The 22500-nt window shown below is 47.1% G+C and overlaps 5 non-coding genes and 1 pseudogene across 5 annotated transcripts; 3 read left to right on the forward strand and 3 right to left on the reverse strand.

The window, feature by feature from the left end:
• Positions 1 to 2116: 2116 nt before the first annotated feature.
• On the forward strand, positions 2117 to 2198 carry Trnas-aga (transfer RNA serine (anticodon AGA)). Its single transcript has one exon. It is a non-coding gene; the product is annotated as a tRNA-Ser (tRNA).
• Positions 2199 to 6122: 3924 nt separating this feature from the next.
• Trnam-cau (transfer RNA methionine (anticodon CAU)) lies at positions 6123 to 6194 on the reverse strand. Its single transcript has one exon. It is a non-coding gene; the product is annotated as a tRNA-Met (tRNA).
• A 1498-nt stretch (positions 6195 to 7692) lies between these two features.
• Trnas-aga (transfer RNA serine (anticodon AGA)) lies at positions 7693 to 7774 on the reverse strand. The gene has a single exon. It is a non-coding gene; the product is annotated as a tRNA-Ser (tRNA).
• A 5064-nt stretch (positions 7775 to 12838) lies between these two features.
• LOC131424466 (10 kDa heat shock protein, mitochondrial-like) lies at positions 12839 to 13244 on the forward strand (annotated as a pseudogene).
• A 1799-nt stretch (positions 13245 to 15043) lies between these two features.
• On the forward strand, positions 15044 to 15125 carry Trnas-aga (transfer RNA serine (anticodon AGA)). The gene has a single exon. It is a non-coding gene; the product is annotated as a tRNA-Ser (tRNA).
• Positions 15126 to 19328: 4203 nt separating this feature from the next.
• On the reverse strand, positions 19329 to 19400 carry Trnaq-cug (transfer RNA glutamine (anticodon CUG)). The gene has a single exon. It is a non-coding gene; the product is annotated as a tRNA-Gln (tRNA).
• Positions 19401 to 22500: the final 3100 nt, after the last annotated feature.

Here is a 22500-nt window from a genome sequence, read left to right on the forward strand (position 1 = left end):
AGGAGGACCGGGAGCGCAGACATCTGCTCGGGCTTGGGAACCTCGGACGGCGGCCAGCGGACTGTCCCTCCGCAAGGACGCTCACGACACACGGGAGCGAGGGTGGGGAGGGCGGAGCGACCGAGAGAAGGCGCCTTCGCCGGGAGGCCGCGGCCGGGCCAGCGCAGCGGAGCGAGGGAGGCTCCAGAGCCCGGGTTTCCACGGACCTGGACTCCAGCCATCTCGTCCTGCACCGCACGGAACCGCGCAAAAGACGACCACGTGAATGCCAGATGGGCTCAGCTGAGTCAGTAGGGAAGGCTTTGCTTCGGGGACTCTGGAGTATCCGAGAGGAGACAGATTCCTCCCCAGGGAAAGGTCAGGGAGAAGGTCACGGCTTCCGAGGGCGGTGCATTTGCCAGAACGCAAACCCGTCGTTTCAGATAGATTTTCACTTAGAAAAGTGACCTTCACGGTGGAAGCTGGCAAAGCCTGAGAGGGAAAGGTCACCTCCACCTGTCTTCCTTCAGGGTAAACAGGATACGTTTCCTTCTCTCTGTTGCAAATATTAATTTTGTCTCACTCTCACGGCGTTTGCTATTATTGCATCTTTCATTGTCTTCTAAAATGTTTATCCTCGTTGACACGGCAGTTCGTTTTGAAGTTCATTGTCCCTGAGCAGCCTTCTCTAAGAGCTGTCCCAGCATCAGCAGAATGAGCACCATGAGTCGATGTGGAATCCACAAGATTGGAGTGGGTGGCAGGGAGGGTGTCCAGCTGTCTGTCCTAACAAGGTGGTTCTGAGTCTTGAGACCCACTCTTCTAGGGAACAGTCTTAACCAAAGGAAAACATGTACTCCCCCGCATCTTTATTCTTATTCTAATTATAAGAGTGAAAATTGATATAAAAAGTGATATATAACGTTTTTGTCCCACTTGCCTAATAGATCATCACCCAAACCACTAAAACCAATACTTTGAGAGATTGTAATTACTCTGGGAAAATGTCAGCACCATTTACAGGATGGAAGCACTTATGCAGAATTTTTGTATTTGGAATTCTGTGGGAGAATCCAAAATGCTGCCTGTGCTGGTTTCTGGATTGTGAGATTATGGATTAGTTTTTCTAATTTTTCCACAGTAAGAACCAGTCATTGATATCCAGGTTGTACAGATGAATTAGCAACTGGTTAGCTGGTTATTTACTGATTGTTGCTCAGGGCATTTGCATCTGGTTGCCCTTGGACTGATCAACTGTCTTGTTCAACATACTCCACAGTGAGTTCATTCACCTAAACTTGTTTCTCAAATAATCAATGCTAGTTAGACATTGATATAATTAATAGACTCTTCCCCACACATACTTGCCTGTTGACTTTAACTGTAACTTTCAAAAATCACTTTGAAAGAACGCTGATATAGACAATAGTTATGAGTCTTTAAATACAGGTTTTCGATTTTTTTAATGTTTGGGAGCTTGCCTCTGCTTCATATTTACTCCTGCATATATATGTAGAAAAAAGAGACAAAGTTTTAAAATAAAATAGTATATCCTTTAACTCAAATGGTTGTCAATTTTCCAAAAGACTATCAATGATCACACACATGCACAGTTTAAAATTTAGGGGCTGGTGTGTCGCTCAGGCAGTGTTGGCCTAGGCTGTGGTTAGTGTTTCTGTTCATCCTCTGGGAGCTCCAGAAACCACTCAACCAATGCGCTCCCGTCCGCAGACAGAAGTGCACCTCTTTCACCAGTGTAAGAGCGTTTCCAGGTGCTGGGCGTGACTCACGATCCCCACCAGAAGCGACCTTATGAAGCCTGGTTTCTAGGAAGGCCTCCTGCTTGGTCTCCTCCTGTCAGGACGTCAGGACAAGGAACCTTCCTGGCACTGACGTTGGCATTGCTTGTTAACTCGCCAAAACAGTGTGGCATTCATCTAACTGGCGCCAATCAGGATAAGGACCTTCCCACCTGTAAGGTGAAGTGTTCCTTGTGAACTTGCTGCAACATATTTATCCTGTGATGTCCAACAGTAAGAAACATTGACAGCAAACGAGTTACTACTGGTAGATGTGGCCTTTGGCAGAGCTAAAGCTTGGCACAGCTATCTATCACCACGAGCCAGGTGAGTTTCAGGTAGTCGTGGCCGAGTGGTTAAGGCGATGGACTAGAAATCCATTGGGGTCTCCCCGCGCAGGTTCGAGTCCTGCCGACTACGTTCCCTCTTACTTCCCTGTAGGAAGGAGAGAGGATAATTATGTTAATAGTCTCCCCCACAAGACAGTCGCCGGGTTTTCAATCAGTTTCCTTTCAAACTTCCCCCATCTTCCTATAACCCATAAGAAAGAACAACGGATATAGAACACATTGGGCTTCCCCAACCTGCTTTCTTGTTTGTTGTTGTTTGCTTTTTATTCATTTATTTTTTTAAATTTTTTTTTGGCGTGTGTGCATGTGTAAAGTATTTGGACCGTAATTACTTTTCGCAATACTTTTCTCACCCTCTCCCCTAGCCCCCAAGGAAAGCCCAGGTATGATGATGCTTTCTTGCTACCTGCAGTCACCCCATTTGAAAGGCATCCTTTCCTTGACAAACAAAACAGGCTCCGCAGAACTGCTCTCTGTCCCATTCCCCATTCCTGCAGTACTCATCCACGCAGAAAAGGGGATTCCGGAAAACCCATATCAAACACAAGAAAGCAAGACTCAGCTACTATCCCCAGACCAATCTAAATTGGGCATTAAAGGCTATATACTACACAGGTTAAAAAAAAAAAAAAAGGGAAGCAATTTTTTTGTAATTCAATAAGAAAGAACCAACCCACGTCCCCACACCAAGTGGTCCTGTCCTGGGGTCCAGGATGGTCGTGGTTAGAAAAGGGCAAACTCCAGATGGGACTGTAACTCACTGGAATAAGAACCAGCCCTGGTTTAGGTGCAGGAGGCCCCGTGTGATTGACACAGCCAGGACCATAATACTTGGAGTTAAGAGCTTGCTTCTGTCTGCATTCTGCAAGAAAGGGAAAGGGCCATACACCGAGGACCTTTTCTCAGCGGTCTCCCAGCAAGCTTTGAGAAGGAACTAAGTAGAGATTCCAACCACGCTCCAAACACCTGGGCTTCATTCTCTTCTGCCAGACCTACAGGGGTTTCATTCTAGGGTCTCAAAAGTGCACTGTGGGGAAACTGCACCCCATGAGCCGTCAGGAGAGAAACTGGAGGAGCTGGTTCCACTGCATCTTCAGCAGAGGCGAGGACACTTGACGCCTCCTGATTACGAGACCGCCGTTAATGAGTCCTATGGCTACATTTCAAAGGCGGTACTGCTATTTCGAAAGCAGCTTCATGCCTAAAGTCATTTTGGTGATTTTAAACCTCCTAGTTAAATCAGATTATTCAACATGGAAGAGCATTCAGAAGGCAGCGATCTCCTGCCAGCCACCTTTCCCTCTCCCTCCCCCCACTGCAGCCCCCATCTGACACAGTTTTTGTGAACTCCTTAAAAATAACTTTTTCAATTGTATGTTTTGTGTCATGGGTATCTTTTTGTGAAAAAAATATTTTTTAAATATCTATCTATATATGATATTGATTTGAAAAGGGCAAACTCTACAAAAGTTGAGAATCTCTTACCTAATTCATGACCTTGAAGCAGAAGGGAGAATTTTTTTTTTTGAGAGACAGAAAGAGAGAGAGAGAATTTTAATATTTATTTTTTAGTGGTGGACACAACATCTTTGTATGTGGTGCTGAGGATGGGCCGCACGCATGCCAGGCGAGCGCGCTACCGCTTGAGCCACATCCCCAGCCCCCTGAAAGGGAGAATTTCCAACTGCTTTTTTGTTAGAGTCTGTAAACAAGTCAAAAATAACACCTGGCCCTTTGCCAGGGGAATGTTAGAGTTCATAAACAAGTCTGGATGGTGCCTGGCAAAATGCCAGAGGGAGTAGTTTGAGAAGTAACAAAAGCGAGCCATTAAGTGTGGAGATTCCTGATTGGTTGACTGATGTATCTAGTTTATGCTAATTAGATAAGCTGTGTGGAATGTATAAATACTGCTCCTATCCTGCAATAAACGGCTCCCTCTCCTGCTGTATCAAGGTACACAAGTTGTTCGTCACCCCCCGGTTATTTTGCAGCCAGCCGGACTCCGGCACTTTTTGTTGTTGAGAAAATGCATAAAAATATGTATGCAAGAAGTACTTCCTGGGGCTGGGGACATAGCTCAGTTGGTAGGGTGCTTGCCTCGCATGCACAAGGCCCTGGGTTCAATCCTCAGCACCACCACAAGAAAAAAAAAAAAAAAAAAAAACAACAGTACTTCTTTAACTGTTAGCAGTTGTTCTATATTGGGCCAAGCATCTGTGCCTAGGTGACAAGGCTGCATATACCCCCATTGCACCCTGGGAAGTTTTTTTGTGAGCATGTGTGCTGCCTGGCAGGGTCCAGATATACTTTAGGCTCATAGACCAAAGCCGACAGATGCGGACTTAGAGAAATAATTTTCGAGGCCTCGTGGAAGCCATGCCCCTAATTGCCAGACTTGATCTTAATCCTTTCTTTCCTATTATTGCTTTCCAGTATAAACCACCTCCTCTAATGAATGGGCCACAAGCTGCCCTTGCATGGATTCTGTAGGTGGGAGGTGATGGACCCACATTTTCCTGGAAACTGAAGTTTTCATTTTTAGTGTGCATTCCACCCTCTTTGTGCTCCTCCTGCGCTACTGACCACAAGCCACTTCTCCAAACTCTCCCTGAGCGGGCTTATTTACGTTTGCAGAATATTCCTAATGGGCACTAATATACAAAAGAACTGGCACTGTGCTCTTTGTTCACTTTTGTTTCTGCAGCAATCACACAACACTTTGCCTACCACAAAAACAAACAAACAAACAGATAGATAAAACTCTTTGTAGAAAGAATAGCTTCTCAGAGCTCCTAGTACATTTGGTCCATAATTATAATCTAAATCAGCTGACAGTTTCAATCCGAATTCTTTCTCATCTCAATATCCTTCCCTTTCTAAATTACATTCTCTCTTAGAACAGCTCAAAACTGTGACTGGCCACAGTCCATTAACTGAGTCTGAGGGGCAGTTCAAAACTGAAGGATAGAAAATTGTATTTCCAATTTTTGCAAGCTTTGGCTTTTAAATTCCTACTGCATAAATTACTTCTTCTGTGCATACTCTTGGTCTGTATTTATGTGAGATGCAGTAAAATGCTTACTCAATTTTCTAGCTTGTACATATTTATATATTGGTAATGTATAAGGGACCAGAGCCTGTCCTATCTAGAAGGTGGTCACCATAAGTGTGTTGGATGGAATTAAAGTTTCCTGTGAGCTTAAGCTAAGGTCATAAGTGATCTTTAAATGCCCCCCCCCCACCTCCTTGAAACCACTGGTAGGAATGATTCAACTCCCTTGTTTGATGTGAGCTTTTTAAAATCCCACTTGTCAGGAATTCTTTCTACTGTCACTCTCCAAGATGTAAATGGACCAAGTTGTTCTAAGGAGATGTGAAGGACCTCCTATGAGGTGTGGGAGACTGTGGCATTTTCCTCTGCTAAACCAGTGGCCACGGTTCATTAAATCACCCAGCTCAAGTTTTTACCAAGCAGCCACAGAGAGTCGCATATTTGGGAATATCTCCTTTCATAGTATCAGTAATCTGCAATGCAGCAAAATTATCTTTGCCCCATGGCCGTGGAATCCACTGGAATCTAGCTGGGTCGTTCCAAATCCTGCATTTGTGATTCTTCAGTCGTGTAAAGGCCACTTGCTTCTCCCGACAGCCCTTCAGGTTGACAACCTAGGATTGTTCCTCCCTCCTGCATCTCCTTTGCCCTCGGTGGGACAGTGAAGGCCACTCCTTGATTCAGCTCGCGTACTTCTGGTACCAGGGGCCTCATCCTGCCTGGAGCCTGCAGGAGCCTTAAGAGAGCTGCCAGAGAGGAGTTCAGAGCTGTGGTCTCACAGAAGAACTGTGCTCCAAACTGTTGGAAAAGAACCCCCTTCATAAAACCTGCAAGGCCTTGATCTTCTCCGTGGGGTAGATTAGCGGAGCCACTGGAGTTCCTGTGGTAGTACCCGCAGCCAGCCTTCCAGGGAGGAGGAGAAATGGAGAGTTAAAAGGTAACTAGCAGAGGATGGTTTCGATCCATCGACCTCTGGGTTATGGGCCCAGCACGCTTCCGCTGCGCCACTCTGCTCACGGGGAGCGCCGGCAGGAGTTCTCCTAATCATCGCTCCCCCGTCCAACGCTTCGCCACTCAATTCGACGGCTTCCTGCCGCGTTCCCTCCGCTCCCAGCTCCGCGCGGTCCTTCCCAGCCCACACCACGTCATTCTCGCCTTACTACCCCGCGCAGTCCGCAGTCCTTCACGAGTTGCCAAGTCGGAAGTTCTGTCCGCAGGAGCGGGTGGACACGCTGAGGCCCCCTCGTGGTTCACCGGACGGACGCCAGCCCTTTAGAGACTGTCCGCCGTCGGTCTGTCCGGCCAGCCCTCCTGGTGCCCCTCCGCCCCGGGCCCCTGTACCGTCCCGCGCTCCTCCTCCGCCGTCCCCGACGCGGAGAGCAGGAGCCGCCTCGCTGCAGGCCTCGACATCCCCAGAAAGCGATTTAGACGGAGCCCTAAAAACGGACCGTGTCCCGGCTTCTCCCGATTCCCGTGACTCACCCAGTGTCGCCTGTGCCCGTGGTGACCTTCCTTCACACTGCTGAGCGACAGTCGGTGGCATGGCTGTCCCAGAGTGTGACCTTCAGGCTGTCACTGAACAACCCTTCCATCTGGGCTCTTCCGACGGCGAGACATTATGGTAAAGCTGCTGTGCAAACACCACGCACAGAGTTCCGTGGAGACTCGGGTTTCAGTGTCCCGAGGACAAGTGACCGAGAGAGCCGTGGTCGGGTCGCACGGTAGCTTCGCGCTGGGAAGGAGCCTCGCGGGCGGCAGCTGCGCTCTTTGCCATGCTCCCGGGGCGTGGGACGCTTCTGTCCGGCTGCTCTGCCGGGTGCACGGCGCTGTCGGGCGTGGGGACCTGAGTTTTCCCGTGGGCGGATGATGTCGGACACTGCGCTGTGCCTCTGTGCCACCTCCAGGTGCTCGCCAGCGAGATCTGCGTCTCCTGTCGTCTTGTACCTGGGCGCTGGTCTGCTGTCAAGTTCTGAGAATTGTGCGTCCTTTCCTGTTCTCGGTCAGACAGTGTGGGCTGCAAATAGGGTCTCCCACTCGGTCCTGTGTTCTTTCAGCGCTTACCAGGACCTTTTTGGAGTAAAGGTGTTGAATCTCGATGTTGTCCGATTTATCAACCTCTCCTTCCAATGACTGGGCTCTTGGTATCAAATCTAAGGACTTCATCTGACTGTAGAGTCGATGTTTGTGTAAGGAATGAGGTTTGGTCCATGGGGGTTCTACCTGTGCTTTGGTCTGTCTGTGGATGTCCAGTTGTCACTACACCATGTAAAACACTACGCTCCCTCCTCTGATTTTTTTTTTTTTTTTTTTGCAAAAGTTATGAATTTATTCACACAAAACACGTGTCCCTCTGCAGGGACAGGTAGGGCACTGTGGTGTCCCCAGGGTTTCAGTGATATTCACTGCTGTGTTTGCACCAGTCCTGGACATCCTTGTGACACACAGGGAAAGCTGAAGGTGTGAAGGTTATGCTCTGGTTTCCTCTCCGGGTTCGATTCCAAAACTCCAGGCTCGTAGTCGGCAGGATTCGAACCTGCGCGGGGAGACCCCAATGGATTTCTAGTCCATCGCCTTAACCACTCGGCCACGACTACGCGGGGCCCTCCGCCGTCTCCACCGATGAAACCTCGTGAGCCTGGGCGGTGGGGCGCCGCTCGACCCCAGGGGCTCCCGGGGCTGAGGCCCGAGGGTGGGAAGCTCCAGGGCAGCCTGGACAGATGAGCCTGGCCCTGACTTGAAATAGAAAGTAAAGAAGGGTGGGGAGGTGGCTCTGTAGGCCTGGTTCAGTCCTTGACCACCAGCAAAACTCGACCTTCAGATCTCTCTAGAGGTCGGTCGTCTGCGTGTTTTTGCAGACTTGTCCCCTACTTGTCGCTTTATCCCGGGAACTGGAAGGACCCCTCCCCCGTGGGCTGCAGGAGCCGAGCTGTCGCCTGTCCCGGCCCCTGGTGCAGATGGTTGAGCCACATTTCGGCGTCCCCCGCAGAACCTTAGGCAGCGGCAACTGTTTTAAACACCCGAGAGGTCACAGTGACCTCTGGAACCTCCGCTGGGTGCAAAGCTGAAGGACACTAATCATCCTGCTGATGGGAAGTACGCAGAGAGCTCTCAAGGGAAACCACCCAGCCCAGTATGTGGTTCTCTATTAATGGTGTGAAAACAGTAAAAGTCATGTAGATATGCATCTTTAAACTTAAAAAAGGCATGCCAGAGGGTTTCAGTGTGTGCTGTGGATACAAATCGAATAGAAAGCACTGGGATACGCGAGAGACTTAGAGTTCACAACACAGGCTTCCGTATGTCTCGAACTCTACGAGGATTTTTCACCTACAGGTTTTCCCTATCGGTGGAGTACTAGGAGGAGAAGGCTGGCCATACGGTGATTGTACATTCAGTAGTTTGAGAAACTGGGGACTGTCTTCCACTCGGATGCCACCTGCGGGAGGGGAAGTGGTGGTTTCTATTTCTGCATGCCCTCACGACACCTGCGGCTGAATGACAATCTGACGGGGTACCGCCTTTGTGGACATGAAGGGACATTTCGCTGTAGCTTTGATTTGAATTCCCAGGTGACTCACAATACCAATCCCTTGATCTATGTAGATCTTCCTTTGAGAAATCTCTTCCTGTCTCTTGCCCATTTTTAGCCGGTTACTTATCTTTTATCGTCGAGTTGTAAGAGCTCTTTGTATATTGTAGACGCCAGACCCTTGTCAGATGTGATTTCCACACGTTTTCTTCCATTCTTAGGGCCATCACTTTCTTGATAGTGTCTTTTAAAACACGAAAGTTAAATTTTGATGAAGTCGACTTTATGTATTCTCGTCTGTTTCTTGTGCTTTTGGTGTTAACTCCAACAAGGCTACCAAGTCTTAGGTCATGAAGATGTACCCTATGTTTATGAATATTAGCTATTACATTTACTGCCTGACCATTTTGAATTAGTTTTTGTAAAAGGTGTTAGGTAAGGCCAATTTCTTTGTTAACTAGTGGTTACTCAATTTTGTCAACTTGTTGAAGAGTTTATTCTTTCTGCCACAGGGATCTTGGAACCTTGTCAAAACTCGGTCCACCATAGGCTCATGGCTTGATTTCTGAACTCTCAACTCTCTTCCATGAAGCTACGTGTTCATCCTTTTCCTAGTGCCATGTGTTCTTGACTATTGTTTTGACATTAATTTTGAGATTTGGAAGTGTGAGTCTTCTTAGTTTTTTTCTTTCTTTTTAGTTGTTCTTGCTATTCTGGTTTCTTGAAATTCCAAATAATTTTCTTAAACAACTTGATAACTTCTACCAAAAATTTGCTGAAACTATGATCATTTTACGTTAAATTTAAAGTTAAATTTGAGGAATATTGTCATCTTTTTATTTTTTTAATTTTTAGGTGGATGCTACATCTTTATTTTATTTTTTATGTGGTGCTGAGGATCAAACCTAGTGTCTCATTCATACTAGGTGAGCAGTCTACCACTGAGCCACAACCCCAGCCCCAGGAATAGTGCCATCTTAACAATATCAAGTCTCCAGCTCCATGAACATGGGATGTCTTCCTTCATTTCAATTTTCATCAATTTCTTTTATCAGTGTTTCAGAGTATAAGTTTATACTTCTGTTGTTAAATTCATTTCTGGACATTTTATTCTTTTTTAGCCTATTTTAATTAAAAGTGTTTACTTAAAAATTTTAAAAAATATTTTTCTTAAATTTTTTTTTAGTGGCCAATGGATCTTTATTTTATTTATTTATTTTTATGTGGTGCTGAGGAGTGAACCCAGTGCCTCACACATGTTGGGCAAGTGCTCTACCACCGAGCCAAAACCCCAGCCCCCAAAATATTTACTTTTGACCCTTTTTTCCCTTCCTTATCATATAGTATGTAGATGCCTGAATCCTTTCACAGTCATTTATAAACATGTCAGGGATGAAGTTTGCTAGTATGGTTTAGGTAGACAAAACCAAAACTAAACTAAAACAGGCAATAAAGCTGAGAAAGAAACAATTTATTTGAACTCACTGGATCCAGAGCCCATGGTGCTAACCATTACAGAGTGGAACTAACCTGGTTAATCTGTTTCCTACAGTTCATGATGTCAAAAAACTCACTCTGAATGGACTGACCCATGCACTCGAGTGCTGGGGCAGTGTTAGGCAAGGCACAGAGCATTTCCCCTGCCTCGGGCTCTAGTGTCCACTAGGAGAGATACTCTATAAACATGCAAATAAGTTGTTAGAGTCTGTAAACAAGTCAAAATAACACCTGGCATTTTGCCAGGGGAATGTTAGAGTTCATAAACAAGTCTGGATGGTGCCTAGCAAAATGCCAGAGGGAGTGGTTTGAGAAGTAACAAAAGCGAGCCATTAAGTGTAGAGATTCCTTATTGGTTGACTGATGTATCTAGTTTATGCTAATTAGATAAGCTGTGTGGAATGTATAAATACTGCTCCTGTCCTGCAATAAACGGCTCCTACTCCTGCTGTATCAAGTACACAAGTTATTCGTCACCCCCCCAGGTTATTTTGCTGCAGCCGGACTGCGGCAGATGGTGGCCCGTTACGGGGAGCCCTGGGACACTCGGGGGTAAGTGACGAAAAAAAGCTGCCCGTCCATAGATAGGACGGGAGCAAATCTGCTCGTCCCTAGGCAGATAGGGCGAGAGGAAAAATGACCATTTCGAGAAAATGGAGAAGATTGATACAGTATGTTTGTGTCTTGTTTTGTCTCAGTGTATTGTATTGTCTTTGTGATGAAAATATGGAAGGGGTGTTAAGTAAATTACTAAGGGAAGAAGGCACCCCAGTGGAACCAAGAATAGTTAGGGCATGTGTTGATAGAAGCCCAGGAACTCTAGTCAGAAAGAAACAGAAAGTTCAGAAGAAGAAAGATTATCAGAGGAAAAAGGATTATCAGGAAAAAAGTTGCAGCAAAAGGCTATTACTGAATACTTTTCGTTACCGGAGGGTGCATGAATCGGCGCTGCATGAATCGGCGCTGCGGCTGCCACATGCGCGAGCTGGTCATGGAGCAGCAAGGGCTTTCCAAACGGCGGCAGCCGGCTCTTCCACTGCTGAGAGCCCAAATCTAGACCTGACTTGGAGGCACAGTCTCGCAGGCTCTTGCTCCCTGTGCCCAGTAGCAGTTTGAGTCCGGGACTCTCCCCAGGGCCATCTGGGGCTACCCGGGACGCTACAGCCGCAGAAGACACTACTGGTGTCCCTGATGTTTGGTCATTTCCAAGACCAGTAACTACAATGGTTCTCCCACACCTGGAAGCTAATGAGTAATGAGCACTATTAATGCTTATTTCAAATGCAAAAAAACCTTGATATAATGTACTAAATTGTTCAGAAGGTTGTTTTCTTAGTAGAATGCTACAGGATTTTCTTTAGCCATCCGGAGTTCCTGCCTTCGTCCCAGTGCCGGTAAAGACCAAGGTGGAAGAATTCCCAGTGTTGCTGAGAACCGGACTGAGATTTCAGCTGAGAACCGGACGAGACTTCGGATCAAGCTAGCTGCCTGCAGAACTTACCTGGACTGTGATTTAAGCTAGCTGCCTGCAGAACTTACCTGGACTGTGATTTAAGCTAGCTGCCTGCAGAACTTACCTGGACTGTGATTTACCTGGACTGTGAGTTAATCTATCTTTGCAAATGGTGTCATTGCTGGTAAAATTTTTCCAAGGGCTTCTTACATGGAGCCATGGAATGGCTTGGTATTGTGACATTTTGTATCCTTCCTTTCTGTTAGTAACAGGTTATTTATGGTGTTTTTGTAAAAACCACTATGGTCGTTATTTAAATTAAACAAAAGGGGGAAATGTTAGAGTCTGTAAACAAGTCAAAATAACACCTGGCATTTTGCCAGGGGAATGTTAGAGTTCGTAAACAAGTCTGGATGGTGCCTAGCAAAATGCCAGAGGGAGTGGTTTGAGAAGTAACAAAAGCGAGCCATTAAGTGTAGAGATTCCTTATTGGTTGACTGATGTATCTAGTTTATGCTAATTAGATAAGCTGTGTGGAATGTATAAATACTGCTCCTGTCCTGCAATAAACGGCTCCTACTCCTGCTGTATCAAGTACACAAGTTATTCGTCACCCCCCCAGGTTATTTTGCTGCAGCCGGACTGCGGCAATAAGTGTAGCAAAACGTGGAGAGTCTGAAGAAACAGAGTATCACTGAGAGCATAAAGGCAGAAGCAAAGGGAAAGGCACAAATAACATTGAAATCTGTAACTTTAGGTAAATAAGACTTGAAGGTGTTGATTGGGGGAAAAAAAGTGTTTTTCAATATACAAGAAGCAACTTGTACATCCAGATCCTTGAAGTGATTCCTATTTGTTCTCAGAAGATGGAAATAGGAAAGGAAAAGCAAAGGACAGGTTGGCCATTCTGTCAGCAGTGTGGCTCAGGAAAGCCTTGGAGCAGTTTGCTTTAGGTAGACAGGTGCCTGCTCAGTCCTCAAACAGCAGAGACAGACACAGACCCAGGAGTGGGCACAGCCCTCCCCAGGAAAGGCTTCTTTCCTGGCATAGTGCCGAGTATGTTTTTTTTTTTTTTTGGGGGGGGGGGAGATGAATTGGGCTTATGCGAGACCAACCTATTAAAAGAGTTAGACGACATCTAGGGCCCGACTGTGGGTCTCGGCGGCCGCGGGGCAAGTCATGGCCGGACAAGCATTTAGAAAGTTTCTTCCACTTTTTGACTGAGTATTGGTCGAAAGGAGTGCAGCCGAAACTGTAACCAAAGGAGGCATTATGCTTCCAGAAAAATCTCAAGGAAAAGTATTGCAAGCAACAGTAGTAGCTGTGGGACCAGGCTCTAAAGGAAAGGAAAGATTCAGCCAGTTAGTGTGAAAGTTGGAGATAAAAGTTCTTCTCCCAGAGGATGGAGGCACCAAAGTAGTTGTAGATGACAAGGATTATTTCTTATTTAGAGATGGTGACATTCTTGGAAAGTATGTAGACTGAAACAAATCGCTGTTGAAATGACATCCTATGAAGCTGCCCATTCCACTGAAGTTCTGAGATCTTTCATCATGTAAATAATTTCCATGTGTCTTTTATAATAAACTGACAATTGTGGACACTGAGTCAGGGGATTCACAAGTGCTGTTGGAGACCATGGAAGCCAGACTGACAGGCCTTTCACTTCTTGTTTTCTATCCTAGTCATTAGTGGTGTGCAATTTTAGTCGCTGGACTTATCCTTTTCTTGATTGTGGGTAACACACCTCTGTTGGAGTGCAGGTTTATTACCTCGTGAAGGATGACTGATTGCTGCGTTAGTGAAGGTCAGGAGTCCCCAGGCAGTGCCCAGGCCACTTGCCGCAGCCCGGCTGGCTGCAGCAAAATAACGGGGGGGGGGGGGGTGACGAATGACTTGTGTAGATTGATACAGCAGGAGTGCAGGAGTAGGAGCCGTTTATTGCAGGACAGGAGCAGTATTTATACATTCCACACAGCTTATCTAATTAACATAAACTAGATACATCAGTCAACCAATCAGGAATCTCCACACTTAATGGCTCGCGGGTGTTACTTCTCAAACCACTCCCTCTGGCATTTTGCCAGGCACCATCCAGACTTCTTTAGGAACTCTAACATTCCCCTGGCAAAATGCCAGGTGTTATTTTGACTTGTTTACAGACTCTAACAGCCACTGTCTCGCTGATGACTTCACTTGCAGAGTCGGGACAGACGCCCCCCACCTCCAGCCCTCCTCCGGGTGAGCACGCCTGCTCCTTGTGCGAAGGCTTTCCGGCACACCAGCTCGGAGCTGTCTCGGAAACAGGACTGGTGGTTTGGGAATTTGAATCTAATGTTTCAAGCACTGAATTTTACCCAGCTGAACCACAGAGGCCTCAGTAGTGTGGAAAGGAACTACAAATAGCAGGTGAAACTTCACACTCCAGACTTTATACACGTATTTACCCAGAGATCGGGAGGGGCGGAAGGAGGGGACGAAGGACGTGGGTTTTGTGAGACAGTCTGAAATCCGACGGCGACTTCATCAAGCGGAGCAAGGAGAGGGTCCGCCGCAGGGCGTGAGGGGCTCGCGGTGGGGTTTGGGGCGATCCTAAGCGGCTCCCGGACGCCCTGCTCCGCCCTCTCATTCTCTGGCCAGGAGTTCTCTTGTCACTTCCCCCTCCTGAGTGGAAACTAAAGAGAAGCCAGTGGAAGTGCCGGTGTTTCTGGGGTCGCTGCTGGAATCGGAGCGCGTAGGCCTGGAGCGCGGAGAAGAGCGCGCGGACGGACGCGGGTCCCCAGGGCGCACGACGGGCGCCGCGCGCCTGGTAGGACGCGAATCCCGTTTGCCCAAATCGCAGCCCCATCCTCCCGTCTCCCTCCCAGCAAAGTGGTCTTGCGTTGTTGGCGTCTAAAAAACTATTAAGTGGGAATTAAACGGGGCAATAGTGACATCGCCCGCGATCTGGAGAAGCCGGGGCTGTTACTGAAGCCCGGGGAGAAGCGGTTCATTGGGAAGGGTCGCGCCGCGGTGCAGACAGTGCCGGGCTCCGACGGCCGGGGAATGGAATTTTACCCATTGAAGCAGGGCGCTCCGTGGGCAGACGAAGGGCAGCTCTTGCACCAGTGTCCGAGCGTTTCCAGGGGCCAGCCGACCCGAGCCCACCAAAATCGACCCCAGGAAGCTCCTTTTCTGGGAAGGTCTCCTGTTTGGTCTCCTCCCGTCAGGCCACCAGAGTTTGGGACCTTCCCAGTTCTGAGGCTGCCTTGCTGTCAACTTGCCCGAACAGGTGGCGTTCATCGTGCACAGGTGGACAGGCACCAGGTGGTGGGGAAATCCAGCCTTCCGAGGGAGGCTGAAGTCCGTGCAGTTACTTACCCCAGTGAGCAACGCGCTCCCCACGTAGTCGTGGCCGAGTGGTTAAGGCGATGGACTAGAAATCCATTGGGGTCTCCCCGCGCAGGTTCGAATCCTGCCGACTACGTCAGTCCGTTGACTTATTGGCTGGAGACACACCTAGTTTAAGGTCCTGGTTTTGTAACCACGAGTGGGGTAGTAGGTGCAACCATCCAGAGTTGTTGTTGTTAGAATCTTTCTCCCCTAGCCCAGTGCTGGCTCAGTTATAGATTAAACACCAGATCCCTTCAGTGTAGTGTGTCTCTTCCCAAATGCAAAATACAACGAAAACCCTGGAGTTGCTACACCGGTTTGGGCACATCCTCATCGCGGCAGGATGAGCAAGGTTTGACTCTGGCTACTATCCCCTGTGTATGCCACTAATTTGCTAATTCCTTTATTAAAGGTTTTCCTTAAACTCTTTTACACTCTTGGCACCATCTACAAGTCTCAATAAAGTAGGTGACCAATTGATCCTTTATTTTTTCCTTACATATCTTAAGAATCATTGGTTCTCTCTCTCTCTCTCTCTCTCTCTCTCTCTCTCTCTCTCTCTCTCTCTCTCTCTCTCTCCCAGCTACTCTTACCAAAGCACATACCATCATAAATAAATTCAAATGGAGAACCAATTACAATAAACCTAGTGAAGAAAGTTTTCAGGATACTCATTATGGCCGAGAACTTGTGTTGCCCAGTATGACCCTCCCACTTGCTAGCTCTTTCCTCGAGCAGAAAGGGAGGATCTCACCAGTGAAGGGCTTCTTAGAGGAGATCTCAGCAAGCCTGAAAAGGGAACTGAGGTGATAGTCTACACTCTGGTCTAAGCATTCTACTAGAGCCACACCATGTCTCCTTACAATGCACCAAATGTGAGCTGTGAGGACCCTCTGAGAGAGGAGAATCTCCAGGCCAGGCTTGAGGAAGCTCCAGGTGTAGGTGCACCTTTGGTCTCCCAGTTTACAAGATGGAGATGAGTTATTTGTACAGTCATATTTCCTGCACTCCTGCTGTATCAATCTACACAAGTCATTCATCACCCCCCCCCCCCCGTTATTTTGCTGCAGCCAGCCGGGCTGCGGCAAGTGGCCTGGGCACTGCCTGGGGACTCCTGACCTTCACTAACGCAGCAATCAGTCATCCTTCACGAGGTAATAAACCTGCACTCCAACAGAGGTGTGTTACCCACAATCAAGAAAAGGATAAGTCCAGCGACTAAAATTGCACACCACTAATGACTAGGATAGAAAACAAGAAGTGAAAGAGTTTCAGGAGGCAGTGCCAATCAACTCCTTTGGGAGTCCTAGCAGGAGCCTGTTGGACAAACTTCAGATCCATTCCGCCAACACTGATCCTTTCCAGGATCTCTGTTGAGTTCTGGGTCAGGCACTGGACTTTATCTGCACTGGTTTCTTCACACTCTGATCAGGTCTTCATCCTCCTGACCTTTCCATGTGCTGGAACTGATATACCTAGCCTAATTCTCTCTTTAGATCAGAAGCCAGCTTGTCACAAGTTATGAAGGATTCATTTCTGTTTTCTGTAAAAACATTAGGATGTCTGTGTAGCTGGCCATAGGTTGATGTTGTAAAGCTGCTTGGAATGCCTGCCCGTGCCTTGAATTCACCCATGCGCGGTTTTCCCTTGCCGCAGTCCGGCTGCAGCAAAATAACGGGGGAGGGGGGGGGTGACGAACAACTTGTGTACTTTGATATAGCAGGAGTGGGAGCCCTTTATTGCAGGACAGGAGCAGTATTTATACATTCCACACAGCTTATCTAATTAGCATAAACTAGATACATCAGTCAACCAATCAGGAATCTCCACACTTAATGGCTCGCTTTTGTTACTTCTCAAACCACTCCCTCTGGCATTTTGCCAGGCACCATCCAGACTTGTTTACTAACTCTAACATTCCCCTGGCAAAATCCTAGGTGTTATTTTGACTTGTTTACAGACTCTAACATTCCCTGACCAGATAACAACCCTTTCCTAAACCTTAGTGACGCCTCATAAATCCTGGCCTTCCCTGGCCAAACAACAACCCTCTCTGAGGCTCTAACGACCTTCATAAATTCTGATGTTGGGCCCAGCAAAAATGTAAACTAACATGTGTTATGCTCCTCAGAGTTTTGTTATCTGTAACCCCCCTTTTGTGTAACTTTTTGGGCTATAAAGCTGGGCTGCAAGGAAGCTTTGCTGTTGTCCTCGGCTCCCACAATTTTGATGGGAAAGGCAGCCCGGCCAGTCAAAATAATAAGCTTGCTTTAATTTGATTTTAATTGGAGTCAGTGGTCTTTTCTTGTGTCGTGGTCTAACAGAACTCCCACCTAGCCTATGGCTACTGAGGATGGTGCTCACCATGGGTCGGAGGCTGGCTGCCACTTATTTATGGTAACAGAGATCCAGCATGACATGACCACAGCCATGTCAATTGTAACTGCCTTGCCCACCAAGTGGCCCCAGCACACATTCCAAACCCTGTGGGATACCAAAGGGATTGAGAGTCAGCTGTGTGTTTTGCCAGCCACTCATGCCTGAACTGTTTCTCAACTGATGTAGGAGGTTCCAGTTGGCTTTGGCACAAAAATTCCTTCCTCCATCCCTGGGGTGCAGGGTTCCTCCCATCAAGCAGCTGTCCAAAAGACACTCTGACCCTATATTCCTGTAACTTGGTGAGTCCTGGATCTGTCTGGCTATGGCACTACCTGGAGACCACTTCTCATGTACTGGCACTGGGATTTCCTGAAACTGTCCCAAGTATAAAGGCACACACACAAAAATTATAATGAAAAGACACATCAGCATTTTGTCACATTTCTTCACTATGAAGATCCTCAGCAAACTATGTTTTAATTTTTTTAGGTTTGTTTTTTTGGGGTTAATCACTCATTCCCCTTTAATTTCTAGATTGACTTCATTAGTTGTTAGTGTTTTACAAAAACAGGGAATAGCCTGGCATGGTGATTTACCAGGTAGAATAACTCGATAGCATGTGCATAACCTCATTTCTATGGCATTGTTCTGTAAAGTACTACCATCCTCATTTTAGAACGAGGAAAAGGCTAAGAAAAATATTCAAATGCTCAAAATACTGAATATTAGTGTTAGAACAGCCCCTAGTTCATGCTGTTTCATGTACAGTGCTCTTTCCTTGAGGAATGAGAAAGTGAAGAAAGTCTCTGATAACTTAGGGGCCTCAGCAAATGTAACCTTACCCAAATTTCTCATAGAAATGAGGTGGCAAAGGTAGTTAATAGTGGATTCTAGCTTTTCTCTCAAGTAGCCTGAGGGATCACTCAATTGGTGAGCATTGTATTTCTCCCTAATACTCAAGAAAATCAGCTGTCATCTCTCTTTGGGCCAGGACACTGACCTTAAAAGAAGAATCTATAAAGATGACATGGAATCCACAGGCCATGGGTTAGCCAGCCCTTGTTCCAGCACTTGGCTTCCTCCAATGAATGCATAGGGTTACAAGATGGTAATGGCTATAGGTGGCAGGTGGCTCACATGACAGATCTAAAACTTCAGAGGTTACCCTTGGAAAGATATCAGACCTAGGAAAGAAGTAGTAGAAAATAGAAACTAGTCATGGCAACCAGGGCTGATAGGTGTTCTTCAAGTATAGTTCAAAGAAACGGAAGTGAATTTCCCTCTAAATATTGGCTTTTTTTTTAATATTCTAGACAACAGTGATAGAAATGGTAGGCGTTGAAATGGAACACAAATTGCAATCACATGGCTTCTCTTTTTCCTTTATTTTCTTCTAGGCTCCTTCACTAGATACACCAGACATGAATTTGCAAAGCAAAGTCTAGTAGCACAAGGAATTAGTGGTGATTTTGCTGCACAAGGAATTAGTGGTGACCTACCTATCAATCTGGGTTTTATATCTATGCGGCTTCGTAAAATGACTCACTCTCTCTAGGCAAACAGATATATGGAAAACTATGAAAAACTCTTCCCTCTCATACCTTTTAGATGCTTTCGCTCCTGCATGAAGTGAAGTCACTACATTTTATAAAGAAATCAAAGGAAGCTCTTCAATTCAAAATTGTTCAGCAGCAGAACATCTCCCAGGTAGGAGGAAAGGTCCCCTGAGCTCCAAGCAAGCAGGCCGTCCTCGGGGTCCGCGCAGAGGCTGTGCCCTCTCCCAGGTAGGAGGAAAGGTCTCCTGAGCTCAAACTAAGCAGGTAGTCTAGTCTTGGGGTCCACGCAGAGCCTGTGCCCTCTTATGGCTCCTGTGAACCGTAGGTTCCCGCCGATCGTCCCCCAAAAGAAAAGCCACGCCAGGTTCCACCGAGATTTGAACTCGGATCGCTGGATTCAGAGTCCAGAGTGCTAACCATTACACCATGGAACCGCCCGTCTGCGCTCGCCGTGCTCCTGCCGGATGGCACCCGTCTCCTCGCTGACGGCGCCTTCCTCTCGGTCCCGGTCCAGAGACGCGCCCGGGTTTCCGCCGCCAGCCGCAGTGGCGCTCCTCCCCCCTCCGGGGCTCCCGGTGCAAAACCCGGAACAGACCGGCTCTGGGAACCGACCTGGGGCCGTGCCCGCCCGCCTTCCCGGGTCCCCTCGGCCGCCCGCCGCGCACTGCTGGACGGGGCCGCGCTGCCCAGGTCCGCCGCCCTGCCCCCCGTCGGGGCGCACGCTCCTCCTGCGGGGGCGCGGTGTGGGGATCTTAATCTCCTGCAGGGAACTTCCCTTGAGGCCGCGTGCCACCCAGTCCCGGGAACAGGGCGTTGAGACCCCAAGCGAAGCCTTTTGTGTCCTGGTACCCAGCTCCACCTCGAGAAAGGCCGCCGTCTGCAAAGCCGAGCTGGGTCGTCGACTTGCCCGGGGCAGCGCCGTCCCCTCGTCAGACGGGCCGCCCGCGGACCCACTCGCCCGCCGAGAGCCGACGGTGAGACTCTCCCACCAGCCGGGCTCCTCAAAGGCGCCCCGAGGTCAGGACAGAGGGACGGGGCAGCAGCGCTTCCCCGTCACCAGGCCTCCCTGCGGCCCCACAGCCAGCGGTTCCCAGGACCTGCCCTCGGCCACGGCTGCAGCCTCCGGGAAAGCAGTCGAACACGCCTTCGGTGGCCAAAGCGGAAACAGCCCGAGCAACTCTAAAATAAAAAATTTGCGAAAATTAAAATACCTAGAATAGTGTTGAAATTACCCCAACTAGAAAATAACCATCTATGGTTCCTTGATGGTGAAATAAAATATTGAATAAATAAGTATGTAGGAAGAAGAGAGATTTAGGAGTTAAATGCCTATGCAGGAACATACAGACTTCAAAACCAATTCCTGCAGCATCACACCAGCAGATCTCAAAATCCCTGACTATACCCTTCAAACCTGTCAAGATCACCCAAACCAAGGCAAGTCTGAGAGTCTGCCCCAGCCAAAAGAACCTACAGAGACATATGACTGAATGTATTCTGAACAGGGTCCTGGAACAGGAAAAGGAAGTTAGGGGAAAACCAAAGAGAGCAGAATACTGCATGGACGTTAGTTAATGATGATGTATAAATTAATGTTCATGTAACAAAGCTACCCTAATAGGTTTTTCCCACATTTTAAAATTATAGTTAAACTATTATGCTTCTTGTGAGGCCATGTGCCAAACAGTCCTCCGAGAGATGCCCTTTGCATCTTGGTACAGCTATATTATGTAATTGCATATTAATATACTACATGATGGCATATTAATTTAAAGCCTTAAATAATAGGGAAACAAATAATAGGGATATTTTAGAACCCTGTTCTAGCTTCCTAAGTAAATAGAAACTGTTCTTCTTGGGAATAAAAACGAAAATATGACCGACATTTTGAACATGATTTATTAAGTTTCTTCAACGTGGTCTCAGAATTCTGTCTTGTTTGTACACGTCTCTGCTCCTTTTGCGAATGAGACATGTTTTGAGGCATGTCTACAGACCAGTGGCATAGCCTGCAGACCGACACTGTGCTCAGAGCACACACTCAGAGTGAGGAAGGAGAAGTTTGAGCTCTGCCAAGCCTGTGCTCCCAGCTACAGACTCAGGACAGAGCAGGGCTGACCTACCCTTGGAGACTGTGGCTGATAGTAGTGGGGTGCTGTCTAAAAGTCACCCCTCCCCTGGTGTTAGGGGACACTGAGGGGTGGGAAAATAGCCGCCTAGACAAGTTGAGAAGCTCAAATAAGAATGAAAACTGGATATATGAGTTTTGGCAGCACCTGCAGGTGTTGCTTAAAATGGAGGCTTGTGGTACACATTCACAATGGAATGTTACTCAGCCATAAAGAAGAATGAAATTCTGGCATTTACCGGTAAAGAGATGGAACTGGAGACTATCATGCTGAGTGAAATAAACTCCCCCAAAACCAAAGGCCAAATGTTCTCTCTGATATGCAGATGCTGACTCACAATGAGTGGTAGTGGGGTGTTCACTGGATAGGACAGAGCAGAGTGAGGGGAAGGGGAAATAGGATGGGAATGGGAAAGACAGTAGAATGAACCGGACATAACTTTTCTATATTCATATCTGAATACATGACCAGTGCAACTCCACATCATGTACAACCACAAAAAAGGGAAGTTATACTCCATGTATATATAATACATCAAAATACATTCTACTGTCATGTATAACTAAAAAGAACAAAATAAAAATTTTCAGAAATAAAGATAAACAGGGCTACATTCTTAGTGGTTGCAGGCCTCTGGATTCAATCTCCAATACCCGCCCCCCCACACACACACACATAGAAGAATTAGTCCTCTTCAAAAGTCTGAGTAGTTAGCCAGACATAATGTTGTACACCTGTAATCCCAGTAGCTTGAAAGGCTGAGGAAGAGGGATCCCAGGTCCAAAGCCAGCCTCAGCAATTTAGCAAGGCCCTAAACAATTTATGAGAACCTGTCAATAAATAAATAAATAAATAAATAAATAAATAAGACTAGGGATGTGACTCAGTGTCTAAGCACTCCTGAATTCAGTCCTGGTACAAAAAAAAAAAAAAAGTTTGAGCAGTTAGAAACATCTGCACTTCCTGTGTGAATCTATTTCTAATGAGATACTGGTATTTTTTAAAAAATATTTATGTTTTTGTTGTAGTTGAACACAATACATTTATTCTATTGTTTATTTTTATGAGGTGCTAAGGATCGAGCCCAGGGCCTCACATGTGCTAGGCCAGCACTCTACCGCTGAGCCACAACCCCAGCCCAAGACACTATTTTGAAAACATACCATAGCCGGGCATGGTGGCCCATTCCTGCCATCCCAGCTACTCAGGAGGTAAAGTGGGGTGCAGGGGACCTGGTGAAGTAGTTCAAAGATAAAGCACCCCCATTTTACATCCCCAATACTGCCAAAACAAAAGAGAGATTATATCATAAGATTATATCCTAGTCCCTTATCCCAGTGACTTTCAAATACTGCATGAAGAAACAAACTGTTATTTCTATTTACTGGTTTACTGTTTTGGTCCC

Source organism: Marmota monax, unplaced genomic scaffold (assembly GCF_021218885.2).
Source record: "Marmota monax isolate L192 unplaced genomic scaffold, Marmota_monax_Labrador192_F-V1.1 WCK01_AAM20220418_F8-fsc00141, whole genome shotgun sequence".
Lineage (NCBI taxonomy): Eukaryota > Metazoa > Chordata > Mammalia > Rodentia > Sciuridae > Marmota > Marmota monax.